Below are 21,800 nucleotides of genomic sequence, written 5' to 3' on the forward strand. Positions count from 1 at the left end.
GGCAGCGTTGCCTTCCCATGTGCCACTTCTTCTTGACTTTTTCCTGAAATGACAGTGAGAAATCCAGGACCTTTGTCACAAAGGGACCCAGGAGGTGCAGATTTCTCTTTCACTTCTCTGTCTGCCTGGCCCGGCCCAGCCCATGCTCACAGCACTGCCCATGGCAGAGGGGCACAGGCTCCCAGTAAAACTGAGAGCTCTTCCACTTTGGGCAATCACCTTAGTACAGGAAGTCACTGTGGAAAAAGGGATTTTCAGGGCTGTCTTTGAAGGGATTGCAATAGCAAACAGTGCAGTTGCCATTGCTGCCCTAAGGGAGCCTGTTTGCCTGGTGTACATTGTGGCCTCACTGAGGTTCTGCTGGGAACAGTCCCAGTGCCCCACTCTCTCCACAGAGACTCTTTACCCAGCAGCCACAAATCAGAGCCTGAAGCAGGCAGGTAGGATGGCAGAGCAGCTCCCCATAACTTGTAGGAGGGGGTTGATATTCCCTGAACTCTGTCTCCTCTAACCACACTCTGGTTTATTCGGAGTGCCATCTACCTGCCCTGCCAGGCACTTGCACTCCTGTGTAAAAGAGCAGTGTCCGTGTGCTAGAGCTACACATGAGCTTTTGAGCTGAGTTTGCTCACTGTCCTGGCTCCCTTTGCCTCTGGTGCTTTATAAAGAAACTACAACACCACTGGCAGGAGCTGGAGCCCTTTGCAGCTCAGCAAACATCTGGGGTTACCAGGCACAGTGATACCAGCTCAGCCCTGCTGGGAGGGCAACACAGACCACAGAGAGGAGGAGGCCTAACTGCGTCTGGCCCTCCCTTTCTTTCTGGGTTGTTTTTTGTTGATTTTTTGCCACCTCTGTAGGTCTTGCTTGGTTTGACAGTAGCTGACCTTGGAACCACAATCCCACCTAGCAGGCTGGGGTGCTTGCTCAGGTTTGTGCAGGTCTGAGCTCCTGTCCTGTGCCAGCTGTGTCATTCCATCTTCTGGTCCTTGCTTTACACACCAAACACATCATACTGAGGTAGGCAAAGGAACTCTCTGGTACCAGCTCTAGTCAGGACACACTTGAGCAGAAGCAAAGGGTTCTGCAAGGTCTCTCCTCAATCCAGTAGTAACCATTAATGGTCAGACTGGTGAAGCAATAAGTATACAGACAATCAAGAGGATTACAGGGAGAGCAGTGAGATAGAGCAGAGATCTCAAAAGCTTGACTTCCAAGAAGGGACTGGCAGAGCTGGGGCTTTTTAGTCTAGAGGAAATTCGGGGAAAATTCAGTAAGCTGCTGCAGAGAGGAGAACAAACTGTCCTCCAGCTCCCTGCTGAAAAGCACAGGAAGGAATGGGCATAAATTGCAGCAAAATAGAAGAGGACAAGACTTTAGGAAAAGCTTCATGCCTTTGGGTAGTTAAGCACTTGAAAGCAGCTTCCTGAGCCATTCTGCAGAAACTCTTCAGCCTTGGAGATGTTTAAAAGCAGGCTGGGTGGTTCTGTGAGGTGCAGCTTGGGTAAAGGTGAATGCTTTGGAAAAGGAGGCAATGTGACCTCTTTGGATGCTCCTACCCCATTTTCTGTGATTCAGTAATGATGTAGACAGGGAGTAGAGTGGCACCTGCATCACTACAAATGACTGCCTTGTTCCATGAGCCTTCTACTTCTGCAGGGTTAATGAAGGAAATTTTTTGACTCTTCAGAAGCAGGGTGTTGTAGAAGGCAGAACAGACCAAGCCAGGAAGGTAAGACTGAGTGCTGTGAACCCAAACGCCTTTCACAAATGGCCATGAGCAAGATAGACAATTCCCTGCAAAGAAGCTCCCAGTCCAGCTGAACCAGGTCATCCTTGTGTGCAGTTCCCAGCCCACCATCTTCCATCCCTGGAGGTATTTAAGAATTGTGTAGGCACAGTGCTCAGGGAGATGGTTTAGTGAAGGACTTGTCAGAGTTCGGTTAATGATTGGACTTGGTGATCTTAAAGGTCTTTTCCAATCTAGGCAGTTCTGTGGTCTGCTCTCTGCCCTGCCTTTTGGCATGCAGAGCCCAGATGAAGCTGACTCCTCAGCCAATGCATCTCTGGGCTTTTTGCTGAGGAAGGGTGCCATGTCCATCGTGGCATGAGGGAATCTGTATCCCTGAGCCTCAATCAGGCTCTTCAACAGAGCATTCTGTCTGAATGTGGCCATCCAGCCGTGTTGCAGGCACTTCCTCATTCCTGTGCTCCTTTTTGGTTGCTGATTGAGCTGCAGGCAGGTGAGAAGTGTGCAGTGAGAACTGTGCAAGCCCATACTGATTTTGCATTGCTTTTTTGCAGGAGTTATTTTTCTGCACCCAATTTCTTTCTCTGTGTTCTCAGTCTTGGCCCAGTTTTCATAGAATGGCTTAGGTTGGTAGGGACCTTAGAGATCATCTGCTCCAAGCTCCCCACCATGTGCAGGGATGCTTCTCACTATACTTGGCTGCACAAGGCCTCATCCAACCTGGCCTTGAACACCTCCAGGGAGGAGACAACACCAGAAGTTCCTGACAGTTCTTTGCTGTAGAGGCAAAGAAAGTGCACTGCTCTTTTTATGGCACCCTGTGAATGTCTTGTTGCCTGGGAGGAGGGTTCTAGTATGCCAGAGTGGCTCTGAGGGAGGGGTTCCAGTATGCCAAAGTGGCTCTGGGAAGCTTGCTGTAGCACCTCTCCTATCATTTGCATGGCTGGGAAGAGGCAGTTGGCTTTTTCCTACAAGGATGATATTTCCCTTTGCTTGCTGATGCTCCAAACCCTTACCCCATGCTTTTGCACCATTGCTTTTTGATGAATTTGTAGCATTTCAGAGGAAACGAATCTGTGGAAAGGCAACAACTGGGGACTTTTGAGCTTAAAATGGTGTTAGATTATTTGCTCTACCAAGAGGATGGTTGTTTTGTAAGCTATATAAGACAAACACTGCTCTTCCCACTTCTTTTTGTTCTCCACATCCCATTTAGCAGATGAAGTGCAGTACTCAGCCAGAGTTTCTCAGCAAGTTCTTGAGCATTTGGCCTGTCTCTTGTTTTGAGTGAAAATGTTCTGACTCGGTTCGTTGCCACGAAGCTGTGCATTTGGATTCCTGCTGGAGCCAGTGTGACACTTAGCGCTTCCCATCGTCTCTTGCACTGTCATTGAAGCTGTAACCAACAAAAGCTGGCTCCGGGGTGAGCATAACTTGGTGATGTTTTCCTGGGCGTATGTTGGGCAGATATCCATTGCAGCTTGTGTGATGGAACACCATCGAACGTGCCAGTCAACAGCAAACTATGCAGCCTGGTGCCTGAGCTGTCAGACTGTCTGCAGCGTTTGCAGCTGAAGGAGACAGTGCCAGGACCTCACTCACCCAGCCTTGTACCCGAGGCAGGAGCAGGGAACGGCAGTGTGGCTGAGTGTAAGGCTCAAGGAGAGGGAGAAGGAAGGCAGCAACTGTGGACTCGTCAGGTGGTTTGTGGCGATGCTGTGAGGGACTTGTGATGGGAAGCGCTTGGGTCACGGTGAGGTTAAATTAGCAAGTCCTGGTGAGGGTGCATCTGAGCTGTGTGTGGGTCTGTTCTTGTGCAGCCCTGGGAGCCTGGCTTTCTCAGCACTCACTGAATCCTCTTGTCTCATGAGCATCCTGCTCAGCAGTGACCCCCATGGAGCTGGTGGCAGGGCCGGAAGAGGGCTACAGATTGCTCAGCACCACACAGAGCAGGAAGATCCTTCTGCTCTGTGCAGGCACATGGCATTGCTGACTGCCCTCATCCCTGCAACGTGTCCATCACCGGAGGCTCTGCCTGCAGTGCACGCTCTGTCACGTGCCCCAGCCAGGGAGATATGGAGGAGAAAGTGTTAATGTCCCTTCCCACAATAAACCTCTCTGCATGGGGGGTCCTGAAACCAGAGCCTCTCTCTCCTCCCCCAGCCCTGACACACGTTAATAAAAGGTTTTTAAACGCCAATAAAAAGGCAGCAGCCCCAGCTCACCAGGTCCGGGGCCCAGGGTCCTTGGGAAGGCACTTCACAAATGTGTTTTTTGCATTTTCAGGCTTTTGGCTGGTGAATAAGATTGAGGAGAAATACTCCTTCCCCTGATAACAATACAGTGAGACGCAGGATCAGCAGTGTGTGGATTAAAACCAGACGGTGCATGATTAATACATGTGCTTATAGGGCTAGTCACTCTGGGTCCCTCCTCTCAAACAGAAAACCACTTTTTCTTGTTTTTTTTCCCCTTCATGTGCATGCTTATGCATGGAGTGGCCTGGCTCAGATACTCACCACTCAGCTAGTCTCAACCCTGTCTCACCTCACCAGGCAAATGAAAGCCCTGAAATGCGCAGCTCCAAGAAATAACCAGCACTGCTTTGCTTCCCCAGGCCTGCAAACTGGGTACTGCATGGCTCCTCCAGCTCCAGGGTGGGCAGTTAGCTTCCTACACTTGGTGCCCTTCATTTTGTCACAAGTGCTTGCTTCTTGCTATTTTCACTTCTCACCTGTGAGTTCAGAGAGCCTAAAATCCAAGCTTTGTCCTCCGTAGACAACACAAATCTCTTCCCTCTGTACTGTCCAGCCCAGGTGGGCAGTCCAGATTTGACCCTCTCTCTAGTTGCCCCAATATGCTCTAGATTTACAGAGCTAATAGTCTTTGGGTTAGCTACTTAGGAGCTAATTGCTTAGACTTGGGCTAAAATTAGTCCTGTCATGTTATTCTCTTTCTTAGGGCATTTCAGTCGTCTTTGGACTTGGAGATCTCTTTTGGCAATGTGTAGTCATGTGTGATGCCTCTTGGAAAGGGAGCTCCAGGTTTGAAAAGCATGGGGGAATAGCTGTTGGAATGACCAGAGGCTTTGTCCTTTCCAAGACCTAACAACTCCTGGGATGCCAGGGATGAAATCCACATTAAAATGGCTGTGCTGCAGTGATTCTGGGAGGACTTCTTGCAAGGCATCAGGGGAAGGGTAGCAAGAAGGAAAAGCACAGGCCTTACGAGGAGTGGCTGAGGGAAATGGGGTTGTTTACCCTGGCAGATCTGGGGAGATCTTCTTGCTCTCTACAACCCCCTGAGAGGAAGTTGGAGCCAGGTGTCATTTGGTTTCTTCTACCAGGTAACAAGCAATAGGACAAGAGGGAGTGGCCTCAAGTAGTACCAGGGGTGGGTTTAGATTGGACATTAGGAAAAATGTCTTCCTCACAGGGTTGTCAAGTCCTGTCCCAGGCTGCCCAGGGAAATGGTGGAGTCCCCATCCCTGGAGGGACTGAAAAGCCAGGAAGATGTGGTGCTGAGAGACATGGTTTAGTGGTGACCTGGCAGTGCTGGGTTAATGGTTGAACTTGATGATCTTAAGTGTCTCTTCCAACCAAAATGATTCTATGTTTCTAAGACCAGGATTCTGAGAGCACAAACATTTTGTAAGCACAGAGAAAACCCCAGTGAGCAAATGTAACTTTTCTCAGCATCCTTTCCATATTCCCATTCCATAGCCTTGGAGCATCTCCCTCCAGCTGGCAGGCAAATGCACTCAGCCCATGAGAGCAAGAGCTTCCAGCTCAGAGTTTGATCCAGAGAGGAAAAGGGAAACTGTGAGCAGAGATCGGAGCCCCAAGTTGGAGAGTCCAGGGAGGAGTCATCTTTGAAAAACTCCTTCCACCCCTGCCTGCCTTGGTTTCCAAACAAGCACTGAAAGATCCCTGCCACAGGCAGCCCTGCTCGGAGCGGGGACTTGGCAGGAGATGGCAGCCCCGCAGCGGCAGTTAGAGATGTTTACATTTTCTGACCAGTATCTGAACTCCATCCCAGCCTCGACCTTCCCTTTCATGTGGTGCCTTTGGATTGTAAAAGGCAATTAGGCTAAATTATGGGCCATGTTGGAAGATGATGTCATTGGGTGATGGAGTAGAGGGTGGATTATATGCCACCATGAAGGTAGCATGCAGGACATCACCTGCTTTGAACTCCTCATCCCTCCTCAGCATTTCCTCGAACCACAAGTGCCAGAGACTGTGTGGGCACCATGGGAGCCTCTCTGTGCCTTTGTCAGGTGTTGTTAGCATAGTGGGAAGCATGAAGCTGCATCTGTGTCCCCAGATTTGGGTGGCAGAGGAGGGTACACTGGTGTCCATTGTGCTGTTTTAGCCATAGCTTCCTGGAAGTGGATATGAGTGCTGTCCTAGGGACTGCTACTGCATCTCCTAGAGCTCTGCAGGGCATCTTCCAGAGGGATTTCAGTCTTAATTTTTAATCCCTCTTTAAGCTAAGAGGAATTGGAGCATATTCTTTAAAACTGCATTTCTCCAGCTGAAGGTGAAGGGAGAGCTCATGGCAAACAAGCCCTAGCACTGCACAAGGACACTAAATAACAGCCCTGGAGAAATCTGCAATGTGGAATAATAGTTCAGGCTCTTAAAAGAGGAGGGGAAGGGGGGGCTTAAAAAAAAGAAAGAAGAAAAAAAAAAAGAAGCTGCAATAAATCTATTGAGTGGAATCTGAAGGAAATGATCCCATCTGGAAAACTCCAGCGCTGGTGCTGCTGAAGGCTTAAGGAGCGCTGCGGATCGCAGAGAGCAGAGCCTGCAGTCTGAGGATGACAGGCAGCTTAATTGATGTCCATTGCAACTGGTACTCTGCCAGTTGATGTTGGCCACCGTCCAGCGTGCTGTAATTTTGGGGCCAGGTGTGAAGCATTTCTGTTCCATCTTGTTCCCAAGCACCTACAGAAGCCTCACACATCTCACTCGAGGCTGCAGCCCTGTAGGAAACAGCTGTACAGGTATAGGTGAAAGGAAATGTCACAGCTGGGCGTAGAGTCCTCCCCCATGCCTTGCCTAGGGCTCTGTTGCGGGGGCTGCTCTCCCCCCACCCCCTACCCCGTGCTGGGTTTGGGGAGGCCACTGTCACAGGCACACCTGCCTGTCTGTCAGCAAGGTGCTTTGAACATCAGGGAGCTTCTGGGAAGAATGTACAGGTCAGAAACCTCCTCTTCAAAGAGGAGCCCACGGTGGTGTGTGTCAGTAATGGAAGTGGGGAATCCAGCCTGGGAGAGCCCCGGATGCTGGCAAGCTGTGGCCATCTCCCCTGGGGTCTGTTCTCCCTCGGGGAACCACAGGGAAGTTTCCAAAGGGAACAAGAGCAAGTTTTGTAGAAAGCACAGAGCCTTGATTTTTTGGCAGGCTGAAAACCCACTGGGATCTTTAGCAAGTTGTTGCAGGAGCCAGTTTCAGTTGCTGTTAAAAATGTGGCATTATGTCCATCTAAATTGGTTTTGTTTCCATTTCCACTAATTGAATTTTGGTGTAGGTTGGAAGCCCTCTGATACTATTCTGACCCCAGTGTATCAGTGTGTCCCAAGTCCCCCCATCCTCTTTTGAGGAGCCAAATAGATCACAGTATCACTAAGGTTGGAAGAGACCTGACAGAGGTGATAGTCTTTGCGTCATGGTTTGGATGCCCTGAGCCATTCTCTTGGTGCTTCTCTCAATCAATGCATTGCCCTGGGAGCTGCTTCACCAGCTTGTAAGGAGGAGGTGACCACTGTGCTCTCCTCCATACCCACCAAATGCTTCCAGCATCCCACAAGCTTTGCTCCCAGTGGCAGAGCTTTGCTTTCAGCTGTATTAACCAGCGTGGGGTTTGCTTGTGAGCAGCAGCCTGAGCAATTTGGAGCTTTTCAGCTGTCGGTGCGAGTTGCTCTTTTCAGAGATCAGGAGGGTAGGAGCTGGTGTCTAATCTGCAGGCTTTATCAGTAAAGGTTTTCTTTGTCCAGGTCACTGAACCTATTGTTAAGCAGCATGAGCCCAAGCAAGCTTCCCCACAGCCCCGCCAGCACTGCCCTCTTGTTTACGCTGACATTTTAAGACCTCTGGTGACCAGATTTTAATCCAGTCCTTATCCTGTGCACTGCAGTCTCTGGGGCATACTAGCTTTCCACGTCCTCTTGTCCCAGCCACACAGAGTGCTCAGGCTGAGGACAACTGCCTGCCTGATGACGCACAGCTGTGGCACCGAGCTGCAGAAACTGTGTTGCAGGCAGCAGGAGCTCAGAGCTGTGCAGCTACCTTGCCCACAGCCAAGCATTAACAGATCCCTTAGCCTTGGCCAGGCAGGCACAATGGCAAGGAGGAGCAGATCTAGCAGTACCTCCAGTCCAGCAGCTCTCTGCAGAGCAGGGCTCCTGCTGCTTTGCCTCTGTTCTGAGGCTGGGAGCTGGTGTGTGAGAACTGCAGTCTCACTTAGAGGTGAGGAGCCACCTGCCAAGGTGCTAAGATCAAGTGCCATGTGTTCTCTTAACGCCTGCTGGGGAGTGTGAGAGTGGCTTTGTGCTCTGGATACAGCTTGCAGGGAAGTATGGAATCTTGCCTTCCAGGCAGCCCCATCTCTTGTGGGAAGAACCAGAAGTTGGTGGAAACAACCTACTCCTGAGATGCCTCTTTCCTGGCATGTGGAGAGAGCAAGCAATCCCCATGTGCAAGGGGGAAGCCATGGGGAATTTGTTCAAGCAGCTTGTAACGTTTCCATCCCTTCCTCCTCTGCCTTGCCCCAGCCCTGGATCCATCTCTGCCTCTCCTCCAGGCTCATTTTGGATAGGGCACCTTAGTCACTACCCTGGCTCAAGGTGAATTGGGCAGCCTGGGCATGAGCTGTGCAGGTGCACCAGCACATGTGTGACTCCTCAGCCAGCCCTGTACAGTTTGGCCCTGGTGTCAGCAAAAGGCTCTTTTAAAGCTTTTTAAGGAAGCACAATGTGGTCATCAGGTGAAGGTAGAGCCTGACAGGGTAACTCAGCCTGGGTTCAGGTGGTCTTTGATCTTTTCATGCAGATCTGATTGTCAAACATCCTCACTTCTGTCCCCATCAGGCCAGGTTTATGTAATGAGATGCAAAACTTTATTGTCTTCAGCCCTCTTGGCCTAAAAGCTGCCTCCAGAAGTTGGGCACAGGCTCTTGGGAAACAGGAAATGTCCTATTCAAGAAACTTGGTGACTGCATGTTCTCAGAGTTGGCATCAGTGGAGTGACCTTGGAGAAGCGAGTCAAACCATGATGTCTCCTGTGCAGCACCTCCTTGATGTATGCTGTGTGCACCCTTTGCTTCCCATGGGGATATTCAGCAGGTAAGGGGCTCATCAGTACCCTAATGGCACAAAACCTGCCACATCTTGGCAGGGCATCAGGCCCAGATAATGCACAGCTCTGACTATAAAAGAGGTATTCACCATGACTTCAGTGTAGTGGGAATGACAAAGTAGCGTCCAGACCTCGTGGAATTTGCTGATTAGTCTGTAAGTATATTGAAAGGCCTCATTAAAACACCATTAATGCTGGATCCCCTCCCAATGAGCCATCTCTTATTGCTACCCAGAGAAACTTGGAGGAAATGGAAAGGCTGCTCTGGCTGGCCAAGCCTGTCCCTGACCATGAAGCATGGCCTCTCTCTGGACAATCTTTGTGGTACTCAGGAGTTAATGTGGTGCTTCTGATTGTGCAGGGGCTCCCTGTGACTCAGGGTTACCTCTGCCTCACACTTTGCCAGCTGTATGTTCCACTACTGCTCAGACTCTGCACTCTGGTACTAAACTCAGTCCATAACCTAAGCCTGTGGCTTAGCTTCAGGGGTGACTCTGGTTTGTCTCTGGCCAAGTGAAATGCTTAAAACATCCCTGCTGAAGATGAGGACGGCTGTGGTATCCACCAGCACAGCTATTGGAAGGACCTCAGGAAACCTGAAAAAAGACCCAATTAATAACTTCTCATTGTTATCCCAAATAAGAAAGATCCAGGCCCTGGGAAGCTTGCCAGAGAAGTGGACGGGGTGGAATGCAGGGAGTGGTCAGCCCAAATAACAGATGGGGATCTACTCTGTCTCTACGGGAGACGGAAGGTGACCTCTGTCATTGAGCTTGGAGTCTGCTCCCCACATTGCTGCTCCCAGCTGCACCTTGAGTTGTTTTTGTGGATGCCAAATCCTTCTGCCAGCGCTGGGCTGAGTCTGGGTGAGGATGAGGAGCCCAGCTCCCACGACAGGCTTGAGCTGTAACCCTCAGTGCCCTCGTGCTGTCACATCCCGAATCAGAAAGAGAAGACACCACCATGGTCTTATTTAGGATTTTCTTTTCTTGCTGTCATTGAAGTCAAAGCACTTCCCAGGCATTAATGAAGATATCTCCACAACACGGTAGGGCAGAAGGAAAAGCAATTTCCTTGTTGGGGATTGGCAGCAGAGGTACGCGGGGCTGAGGGACTGACCCAGGTCCCACAGGAAGCCTTAGCTTCAGGATGAGAACAAACCCCTGATACCCAGGATCTGAGGCCAGTGCCTCAGCCCCAAGCCACCCCTGTCCCTTAGGAAGACGAAGGGATACTGAGGGGAGGTTCACTGGGGAGCGTTAACATTCTGCCCTGTCGTGCGAGCAGCGCTACTGCTGCGGGGCTGCCTGCCTCTGTGCTGGGGCACTAAAGATGGCAGATGTTTAATGCAGATCATTTCATCACATTTTTCCTCATCAGATATTTGCCTGTATTTCCTTAAACATGAGGCAAATTCCAGCTCTTGTTTAAATGAGCAGAGTTTTCCCATAACAGTTTGCATGCCAGCATTGTACATAGAACGTTTTCTCCACCATATGTAACAAATATTTGCCTCTAAGTTTATGTATTAGGAGTGGTGACAATAATTGTGTTAATTTCCAGTCATTTTTACAAGACTTTTTACAAGGACTTGTAGTAATGGGACAGGAGGGAATGGGGTGAAGCTCGAGGAGAGCAGATTTAGGCTGGGTGTTAGGAAGAAGAAGTTCTTTACAGTGAGGGTGGTGAGATACTGGAGCGGGTTACCCAGGAAGGTCACGGATGCTTCCTCCCTGGAGGTGTTCAAGGCCAGGTTGGATGAGGCTGTGAGCCATCTGGTTTAGTGGAAGATGTCCCTGCCCATGGCAAGGGGGTTGGAACTGGATGATCTTTAAGGCCCCTCCTAAAACTTTCTACGAATTTTCATGGAATCAGCCTGGTTTGTGTTGGAAGGCACCTTTAAAGGTCATTTAGTCAAACCTCCCTGCAGCCAGCAGGGACATCTTCAACTAGATCAGGTTGCTCAGAGGCTAGTCCAACATGACCTGGAATGTTTCCAGGGATGTGGCATCTACCACTTCTCTGGGCAACCAAAATGTTCCACAAACTGTACTTGGCATGGGTGGGTAGGTAGGTAGGTAGGTAGATAGATAGGGAGGGAGGGAGGGAGGGAGGTAGGGAGGTAGGTAGGTAGATAGATAGATAGATAGATAGATAGATAGATAGATAGATAGATAGATAGATAGATAGGGAGGGAGGGAGGGAGGGAGGGAGGGAGGGAGGGAGATAGATAGATAGGGAGGGAGGGAGGGAGATAGATAGATAGATAGATAGATAGATAGATAGAGAGGGAGGGAGGTAGATAGATAGATAGATAGGGAGGGAGGGAGGGAGGGAGGGAGGGAGGTAGATAGATAGATAGATAGATAGGGAGGTAGGGAGGTAGATAGACACAAATTCTTACTCTGAAGACAAATGTGTTTTCTGAGCTCTGAGCAGTCATTGCCTGCCTGCTCTGCTCTGTGAACAGAAGATTTACATTTCAGTTCCATATTTCTCTGAAGCATAAAGGATGTCATGTTTATTACAGCATCCATTATTCTTGAAGGAAAGAGATTTATGGCTGTAGGCAGAAGATGACAGAGCTTGCTATGTCCTTCCAGTGCTGTGTCAGTTCACCTGATACCTGGTCCATATGTGGCATTTCCTGCAGAGAGGCAGCCATGTAGCAGCGTTTCAGAATGTCAGGGACATGCCTGTGACCTACCATATATCTGGTGCTGAAGTCACTTGTGAAGATCATGCTTGCACTTGAAGTCATTCAGATGCCTTTTGAACTTGTACCCATCAGCAGCTTGTAACTCTCTCCAGTACCAGCAACTGTTTTGTCCTAACGAAGACAGATTTGACCAACACTGCTCTGAGCTTTGCAGAGAGCTGATGGCTGGGATGCTCTTATCAGTTGTGGCCTTAGGGGCTGAATTTTCTCAGCAGTTGCCTGTTTTCACATCCATAGCTACAACCTCCTTTTAGAACTTCCTCTTAGATGTGAGCATCTTCCCCAACCTCCCTGTGCCTTGAGACTTGCCCTGCCATGCTAAAGGAGAGATCCTCCAGGGCCACCTCATGGCTTGGGAGTATGTTGTGTCTGCTAAAGTTCAAGAGGCTTAGCCACAGGGGAAACACTGAAGTTGTGAAGATAAATCTTTGTAGGCTGGAGAGCTGGAAGGGAGTTGTGTGGCTGAATTTGGCTAGGTGGGAATGAGAATGAGTGTCTGTAGGGATGTGTTGGTGGTTGTATCATTGCATGTGTGTAGATGGAGCAGTTGCTGAACAGAAAAGTGGGCAAAGGGTGGAAGTGCTGGCTGGGGACAGCAAGGGGCTTGCAGCTTTGAGGGTACTAGCAAGTCACAGTGTGCTGCTGGCCATCAGGGAACCATCTGTGCAATGCTGGCCATCACTGGAAGGTTGGAGCCTGATTTCCAGGCCATTACCTGCCTTATTCTGTGCCAACAGAAGTCATGTGTTGGTTGGCTTAGAGACTGAACACCCAGGGCAGCCTTTCTGAAGGCTACATGAATGATCTGGAGATGACAGAAATGCAGTCAGCAGGAGCAGCTGCTGATCTCTGTGCTCCCTGCCCATGGCATGCTCAGAGGGGTGTTGGCTTTTTGTGGCATGAGTGGGACTGGTTTGCTGTCAGCAATATGCACAAGGATTTCAGGATCCATTCATACTTGTTCTTCATGATGTTCTCTGCCTTTTTGATCCCAGTGGGTAGGTGAAAGTTGTTCAGCTGGCAGGGTGGCACCTTTAGGTTGTTAGAGGATCCAAAGCTTGGTTGGACTGGTTGGCTGTGTTCCATAGGGTGTAGAGCATGCCTTCCTCCCCTGGGGGGATCTGAGCATCCTCAGTGCTTCACCTGTGGAGGTTGCAGAGCCATTGTGGCCACTGTTTTGCTCCACAGCATCTCTGACCATCCTCCCCTTTTCAGGCTGAAAGCCAGCATTTTGGTTTATTTAAATGTGTTTCTTTATGGTTTATGTGGGGGGGTTGCCTCAAAGGAAACATCTTGGCATGGTGAACTGTGAGCAGAGGAGAGAATTTGCTGGAACTTCTGAGAGACCTAGCATGTGTGTGCTGGTGGGACATAATTGCTGTCCTGCCATGTCTCTTCTCATACAGACCAAAGTGCGTGGGCTGTGCCTTGTTGTGATGAAATCCTCAAAACCTGCTTTAGATGGCTTCAGGGCAGTCTGGTGATAAAGAGGAAGCCTGGTAGTGGTACCTCTCAGAGGTGTGCCACGTGTTCCCAGCCTGCCTTGGGCAGTGCCACCTCTTCCTGCAAGCACTTCATCGCTCCTGTAGCTCTTGGGTCTCCTTTTCCCTTGGGCAGAATTCCCACTTTTCAGCTCTTCCCAGATTTCACCTCGGTTTCCCCCTTTTTAATAGGAATGCTTGGCCTCTTGCACTCAGACTTGGGGAGGAGCAGCTTGTTTCTGTAGCTGGCCCCGTGCCAGATGTCATCACTTCAGGCAGTGCCACGCTGCACATCTTCAGCAGTTTGAAATGGAGAGACAGAGAGAGACAGATAAGATCAGCAGCTTTAGGTGATGGCATTGTTTCAAATAAACCATGCATGACCCAAAGCTTCCACTTCAAATGGGGAATGAAATTGCTTCATCCTTTGACAGCTTGCTCCATGAAAGAAATTTATCTTCACTTAATTGCTTTAGATCCCAAGAGGCTGTGTACAGTAATTTCTAGGAGATAATTATATCAAATTAAAAAAATATGTGACTATTTGACTGCTGAGCATGAATGCAGTGGCCAGAGAGCAGGAAGGAAAGAGGCACCACATCTGACTCATGCTCACAGGTTATCGCTTCCTCTCCTTGTGGTCCACACTTGGAGACCACAGGAGAGCCTGCACCTAGTGGACTGGGCACTGGTGTGCTGGGTAGAGTGCTCAGAGACAGGAAACCTCCTCTCCTGGAGCTTCTTCAGGCCTTCCCTGGTAGGGCATGGTAGGGATTTCCATCTCCCAGACCCTGTCACCTGTGGGCAGAGCTTGGCAGTGCCTTCGTCTGGTTAGTTGTGCTGTGTGGTAGTATGGTGGAGCTGAGGAAGAAGAGAGCTTGTTGATTTAAAAACATGTATATTTAGAAGCAGAGTGTAAACTTCCTGCCCAGGCTGGGATTGGATTCTTGACTATGTTTGAGTTTCCAGTTTTCATTTCCTTTGCCCTCATACTTAACATTGTGTATCTCCCAGAGTGTGCCCCAGACTAATCTTCTCCTTAACCCTCCCTCGCCCCACATTTTTCTCTCATTATTTGCACATCAGTTCCAGTTCTGCCAGGAAGCAGCATGTCTCCTGCTTGTCACTCCATGCCATGGCTCAGCCTGGACTCCTGCAGGTCTCCTTCATCCCTCTGGAAGTGACCTCAGAGCCCAGCCAGACACAGACCCGAGTTGGGGACTGCAGCAGGGACAGAATTATTGGCAGCTGCTCTCCCTCAGAAGAAGATGGACTCTTTCAACATGGATTGAAATCCTAAAGGGACATCCCTCTCTGTAGCTCCTGAGAAACAGTCACTGACCATCTCTAGGAGGGGTAGATCATCTAAATCTTCTCTCTCCTTTCTATCAGACTCCATGCCCTCCTTGGCTGCTTCCTGAGAGAGCTCCTGCCCTTCCATTGCCTTTACAATCTATCTTCTGGGGACAAAGGTAATTGTGTTCCCCCCAGGGCTGTGACAATTTCTGTGTGTGATCCTGCGTGGGCTTTGAAAGGGTTGTCAACAATCCTGGGCCAGAACTGAGCTCCTCCCCAGCCCTGTGATGTGCAGGCTGGTTTTTGAAGTGTGATGCTGCTTCAGCTGTTCCCAGGAAGTCTGCAGGGGAACTGTGTTTGTACTAAGGAGGTAAAGTCCCTGTATGTTTCTGGAGGGGATCTACTCAATGTGCTCTTTGATGTCATCTCAGTTTTTGGACTTACATCAAGTAAGTCTGAAAAAGAAAAGAAATGTTTTGGCTTAGCCTAGAACATTTGCACCTGAGCAAGATGACCTGTGGCTGTCCTGCTTGTCTAAGGAAGAAATCCATGGCCACCAGTAGAGCTGGAGCAGGGAGGCAGAGGCTTCTGGGCCCCAAAGCTGCCAACTCAGGACAAGCTGGCTTCTAGGTTTGCCTCAAGTGGTGAGGTGGGAGAGTTGTTAGATGTGAAATGTCTCCTCAAGGCAGTCCTCAAACATAGCACTACCTCCTCATGCTGTTGAGGATGTTGCTGATGGTTCATTTCATAACACTGAGTGCAGACAAAAGCAGTCCTCTGAGGCACTACCTGGGGTGCTGCACAGTTCAGTTAACATGTGCCAAGCTGAACAGCATGTCCCATCTCCTTGGGTCTCTGGAGCCTGAGATGACTCTCCTCAAATTTCTTCATATTTCATGTGATTTCTAGTTCAGAACTCACAGTGCTGCCACACTTCTGACTTGGCTGCCCAAGCCCAGTGCTCTCCAGCAGGTCACACATCCTGAGCTTCAGCTGCAGTTTGCCATCATCTTTCTTTATGAGATAAAGCTTGGCACACTGCAGTGGTTCATGGTGTCCACTGCTGTCCTCTGTGACCTCTGCAGCCCAGGTAGCCTTTGTGTCCTCCTTCTGGGCTGCTCTGAGGTTTTGATCCCATGGTCCCAGACTCAGAGAGGGGAGAAGAGGAGATAGTTACAGATTTTGGTTGCCTGAGGCGAGGAGGCTCCTTTCCTCCAGCATGATGTAGTTGGTGCATGGAGGCTGCACTGTGTGGCTCTCTGACTGCCTTGATGTGCCATCCCATAATAACTGGCAACTAATTAACTGGAAAGGGATGCTCTGTTGATGAGAGAGAGAAATGGGATGTTGTTGGAGGTGAGGGACCAGCCAGGTATGGCACTGCACACACAGCCACACCAGCCAGGTCAGTGAGCTCAAGCTCAGGCCTCAGGGGGTTAAGATCATCTTCTACCACTGGGGATTTTTCTGGGTTTTCCCATCAGAGCTCTATCAGCAGTGGTCACTCTGTTCACCTCCTCATGCCCTTTTCCTCTGGTTTCTTGGCAAACTTCTTCACTCTTTTTTGTTTGGCCTGTTTTGGTTTTGGTTTTTTTTCTGTGGGCAAAGAATATCTCACCTGAAGCCATCTCTGTTCTTACTAGTTTCAAAGGTTGGCTGCCCTGATGGCCAAAGCCCTGAGGGCCAGGTGGGTGAGCTGCAAAAGGATGGGCACCCCACTGCAGAAACTGGCAGAAGGGCATTTAAGAAATTGAGAGCAGGAGGAGCTCTCATCTGGCCTGAAGCTGCTGCTCACAGTGCAGTTGGTGTTCTGTTTCAGAGGCCACAAGTGAACGAGTTAATGATGATCCCAGATGGCTCTAGAGTTCGCCTCTTGCCACCCCTTCCTGTTCCCCCAGGATCTCAGATGGTGGCGGGAGATGAAGTAAAATCCTAGAGTTGATTGCAAAGTTCATCTCTCTCCCTCAGTCGTGCTGGAACTTGTGTGTGCTGTGTTGGCAGCTTCAAGGGGATGCTACCTGGTAATTAATTAGTTGTCAAGAGACAGCCCCAAGGTTCCCAGTCTTTATATTCTTGCTAATAGAAATTGCTCTGATTCCATTTTCCCCCTTGGCTGGAGGGCTGAAGAGCACAGAGCAGAAGCTATGGTCCATGGGCAGCTGGAGCTCACCTGCCTGTCCTCTGCTGGGGCTCCTCTGGGTGTGCTGGCACAGGCTGCCAGCTGCACAGACCCTGGGGGAGCCCAGTCCCGAGCTCTGGCTTTGCCAGCTGGTTCTGCTCTTGTCTCTCATCACAGACTTGCCCTGCCTTTGTGGGTGAGCCCTGCCACCATTTCCCTTCAGCTCCTCCTCGAGGTCTTCTCTGGACATCATCCTTGCCATCAGCCCTTCCCCTGCAGCCCCCTCCCCAGCCTGGACAGAGGTGCTGGGCACATTTCCTTTAGCAGAGCCCTTTGTATGGGCTAAGCTTAGGGAAACGTTGGGTGGCCACAGAGATTCTCAGTGTTTCTCTCAACATTACTTCTGTTTTCCTCTCTCTGTCTTTCTCTCCATGCTCCTTCAGTCAGTCATGAGCAGATTTAGGTTTCTTACTGCAGAGAGAGGAGTGTGGCTATGGAGCTGTATGAGAGGTGCCTGGATTTTGGGGCCCTACCTCAGCCAAGCAAGGCACTATTCACACAGATGTGGTCTGGAGCTGGCCTGTGCAATGCTTTGTTAAAGGACCATTTGCATTTTGGTGCACTATTTTGTTTTTCCAATCTTTTTGCAGGTGTGCTCTGCCAACAGCTGACAGTTGCCCCTTGCCCCTTCCCTGGCCAGTGTCTGTGTGTCCTCCAGCATCCCAGTTGTGTCTGACATCTTGCACCCATTCAGCATTAGCATCTTTGGAACTGAACCCCACCATCTATCTGAACTCCTTACCATGCTTCTCTGGGCAGCATCACCGTGCTGGGAGGAGCAATGTATGACATCCCAATTATTTTGGAAGTGTCTCTCTCCTCCTCCCTCTGCAGCAGGACATAGTCATTTTCTGTTGCACTCCTCAGCAATGTACTGAAAAATCAAAACTGCCTGTGGCTGCAGGAAGGGTTTGTCTGAAAAAGAGCTCCTGGCACTGTAAGTGGCACTGGGGAGCTGCAGAAGGTGATGACAGCCTGCCAGCTATAGTGGCCCAGGCACAATAGCGTGAGTAGACCTCTATACTGATGCAAAGTGGTCCATCTTAGCCCAAAATGGAGCTTGCTTTGTCTCCTTGTGTGTGGGAGAGACTCCTGCATTCTGCTTCTGCCAGGCACACCTTGGGTGGGCATGGAATCATAGAACTGTTTTGATTAGAAAAGACCTTTAAGATCATCAAGTCCAACTGTTAACCCAGAGCTGCCAGGTCACCACTAAACCACGTCCCACAGCACCACATCTGCACAGCTTTTATATCCCTCCAGGGATGGAGACTCCACCACTGTTCTGGGCAGCCTGTTCCAGGCCTTGACAACCCTTTTGGGAAAGAAACTGTTCCTAATGTCCAACTAAACCTTCCCTGGTGCAACTTGAGACCATTTCTTCTTGTCCTGTTACTTGTTAACTTGGGACAAGAGACTGACTCCCCACCAGTCTCCTTTCAAAGCAGTTGTAGAGAGTGAGAAGGTCTCCCCTTGAGCCTCCTTTTCCCCAGACTGAGCAGGGTGCAGCAAGCAGGTGAGGCTGCTGGCTGAGTGAGGGGAGAAGCAGCCCAGGCCACAGGCAGTGATGCTGCAGCTCTTTGAAGCCCATCTCAGCTACCTTAGGGAGCAGCTCTGCTGGGCTGATCCCAGGAAGCAACGCAGCGAGCGGCACGGCTCTGCCGGATGCTCTCACGCCTGCGGGTGCCAGTGCCTTCCCTTCCCAGCCCCGGGGAGCCACCTGACATGGCTGCCTTTGCAGACATGTGGTCCTTTCTCTTTGTGTTTAGTTAAGTGTGGGAGGACTCCATGCTGTCCCTCCTGTCGCTTTTAAGCCTTTGTTAGAGCTGATAGGGCTGTGAGCAGACCTGGGGATTTTACAAGCATGGCCTGGTCCCTAACAAAGGCAATTAGGATGCTATTCTGTTAGAGCTGGGGGAGAGAGTTTCCTAGTGTCTGGAAGAATCACTCTGGAAAGGACATAATCTAATGCAGAAGATTAAGACAAAGGCACTTGGAAGGCAGGATGTGGGGAAAACAGGGGCATAGACTCATGAAATCGATTTGGTTGGAAGAGGCCTTTAAGATCATCAAATCCAACCAGTAACCCAGCACTGCCAGGTCACCACTAAACCCTTCCCTCAGCACCACATCTCCATGGCTTTTGAATCCCTCCAGAGATGGAGACTTCACCACTGGCATGGGCATCCTGTGCCAGGCCTTGACAATCCCTTTGGTGTAGAAATTCTTCCTAATGTCCAACCTAAATCTCCCCTGGCACAACTTGAGGCCATTTCCCCTTGTCCCGTGGTTTGGTTGCCTGAGAGAATGTTACAAGCTCAGAAGACAGCTCTGCAGCAGGAATGGGGGTGCAGGAGCCCAGCAGCTCAGGGTGCCAGGCAGGAGCAAGCAGGAGGGCAGCAAAGATGTGCTGCTCTGGGTGAGTACAGGGAGCTGTATCTGCTGGGTGCCCTGTCCACCTTCTTGTGCTCTATAGCTACCTGCAAGGAGGTTTGATCTCTTCTCCAAAGTAACAACAACTAGACAAGAGGAGTTGGCCTCAAGTTGCACCAGAGGAGGTTTAAGTTGGACATTAGAAAGAACTACTTCCCCAAAAGGGTTGTCAAGACCTGGAACAGGCTGCCCTGGGCAGTGGTGGAGTCTCCATCCCTGGAGGGATTTAAAAGCCCATGTAGATACAGTGTTGTGGGACATGGTTTAGTGGTGACCTGGCAGTCCTGGGTTAGTGGTTGGACTGATGATCTTAAAGGTCTCTTCCAACCAAAATGGTTCTAAAGTTGCTCTGGCTGTAGGCTGAAGTTTCAAGCTGCTGGGTGGGGAAAAACAAAAGCCCAAGATGTGATAACCACCAGAGTGTGATCCTGCAAAGCAGCAAGCAAAGGAGGTGGAGATGGCAGTTGGGACAGGAGTGGCATGGGACTGTCATGTGGTGGTGAAGCAGTAGAGATGGCACAGGAGAGCTCAGGGGAGCAGGGGGGTGAGGAGAGCCACCTCTGCCATGTGGTTTGGTGCGATTCACCCCGGGCAAGTCAGGAGGCTGTTTCCAGTCACAGGACTTGAGCTGTGCTTTGTGCTGCTGGCTCCTTCTTCGCTTGGCTTTTCCAGCATCTGATCTGACTGTTTGTTTGCTTCCAATGATTTCAGTTGTTTTCTATTTTAGCTTCTGACCCCGGGTGCCGGGGCTGGGGCAGGCAGGCACCATTTGAAAGCCGCCACTTGGCGGCAACAACTGTTTGAGCCGCAGAGCAGCACCCATCTAACCCCTCTTTTCACACACCCAGAGCTTCCCAAACATTAACCTTTGGATTAAAATTTTCCATGCTTGGTCTCTCCCCAGATGTGATGTCTGAGCTTTGGTTTGGGTTCATGTTTTTCATGTTTGCTGGATCCGTGTTATGGGAGAATGAAAGGAATACTTTTCCCATTTCAAACAACAACAACAACAACAAAAGTTAAGGCCTCCATGTTATTTTTTTTTATCTTCTTCTTTTTTTTTTTAATTCGAGGATTCACCAAAAGTGGTTGAAGTTTGAAGCTGAAAACAATTAGCTTGGCTGTAGCAAGCTCCTGTGGTTGGCAGTCAAGGAAGTGCCAGAGCTCCAGGTGTGCGGTGCGGCGTGGGTATCACCGGCACAGCCTGCACAGCCTGCTCCAGGAGAGCCTTGCTGTGAGTCAGGCTGAAGTAACTCCAGATTTGGAGGAGAGTGGCTGGCTTGGGTTTTTTAGGGGAGGGGAAAAAAGAAAAAGGAAAGAAAAGGGTTGTTTTTCAGGCTCCACATGCAGGGTCAGGATGCGCCGGGGGACGGGCTGGCTGCGGTGAGTCAGGCGCAGGCCTTGCTGTGCTGCTTTCAAACCTCTGCTCAGTGCTGTAGGTCATGGCCTCGTTGGGAGGTGATGTGCTGCAGGCACGGTGGTGCAGTCACCCCGAGGTGGGGGATCATGGCACCAATCCTGCCTCAAGGCCCCATGCAGCTCAGCCTCGTTTTGTGTAGCACCTGCTGATGGTTGCACCTTGTCTTGTCCCAAAACTCAGATCTCAGTCTTGTTGCCTTCTTGTCCACCTCAGGGCCACCTTGGACAAGCACAAACACTCTCCATTTCCCTCCATTGATCTTGGTTTGCTGGCTGCTCCAAGTCTCTGTGCTGCTCATCGGGTGGGGATCTGTGCTGCTCGCACCAGCGCTCGTCATGTCTGGCCAGCAGCTCTGCCAGAGGCCAGAATTGGCTCTCAGTGCACGGCTGGATCGCAAGGACAGTGTTAGATGCAGGGTGGAGTGAGTGAATACCCCTCTCTTCCTACTGTGCTTTCAGGAAATGTCTCTAATGCAGCTGTAAGTGTGAATGAAGTCAAAAGGATGGATCGGTGCCCCTGCTCCAGCCCACCCCACTTGTCGAGGCCCATCCAGAGTCCCCACCCTATTGTTCTGGTTCAGCTCCTCCGTTTGGGAGCGGGGGCCCTGCTCTGTGCTCATCATCCCGCTCCCGGGAGGAGGAGCTCTGCAGAAAACAAAGACACAGCGAATAGTTTTCCTCTCCAACAGCTGCCGTTCCAGTTCCTCCTTCCCTTCCCTAGGTGTGTTTGCAGCTCGGCTGGAAGCGAGTGACTGCAAGACTCGGGCCATTAATCACCTGCCAAAAGAGCTGAGTGCTGGGTATAAGTAGCAGAGCTGTGCTCGCTGCTGCCTTAGAGTCAGAGCAGGGTCTGCACGGTCTGCAGCTCGCATCCAGCACATAAAGTCACCTCTCTGGTAGGCTAATGGAGTGAGTCTCACTTGGAGCAGCCCCTCCTCAAAGAGGACATGGGCTCTCAGGCACAAGAACGTCATCGGGAGTCCCCTAAGTGGCAGCATTTCGCTGTGAAGCAAAACACAGCGTTTGTCCCTCCCTGCAGTGGCTGCTGGAAGTGGTGTGAGCTGCTTCCCGCCCTGCCCCGAGCAGCCGGGAGCGCGCTGCCGGTGCGGTTCTTGCGGTGGCTGGAAATGCCAATGCTGCTGATATCTCTGGGGCTGTGGTG

At 50.5% G+C, this 21,800-nt stretch overlaps 1 protein-coding gene and 1 long non-coding RNA gene across 2 annotated transcripts in view; both read left to right on the forward strand.

Moving 5' to 3' along the window:
* The window catches only part of SMG6 (SMG6 nonsense mediated mRNA decay factor), a 118,303-nt gene that overhangs the window by 66,654 nt on the left and 29,849 nt on the right, over positions 1 to 21,800 (forward strand).
* LOC137449468 (uncharacterized) lies at positions 20,148 to 20,887 on the forward strand. Its single transcript, XR_010989395.1, has 3 exons — positions 20,148 to 20,453; positions 20,557 to 20,602; positions 20,853 to 20,887. It is a non-coding gene; the product is annotated as an uncharacterized lncRNA (long non-coding RNA).

This window comes from Melanerpes formicivorus, unplaced genomic scaffold (assembly GCF_026170545.1).
Source record: "Melanerpes formicivorus ecotype bairdi unplaced genomic scaffold, bMelFor1.0.p_v2 SCAF_29, whole genome shotgun sequence".
Lineage (NCBI taxonomy): Eukaryota > Metazoa > Chordata > Aves > Piciformes > Picidae > Melanerpes > Melanerpes formicivorus.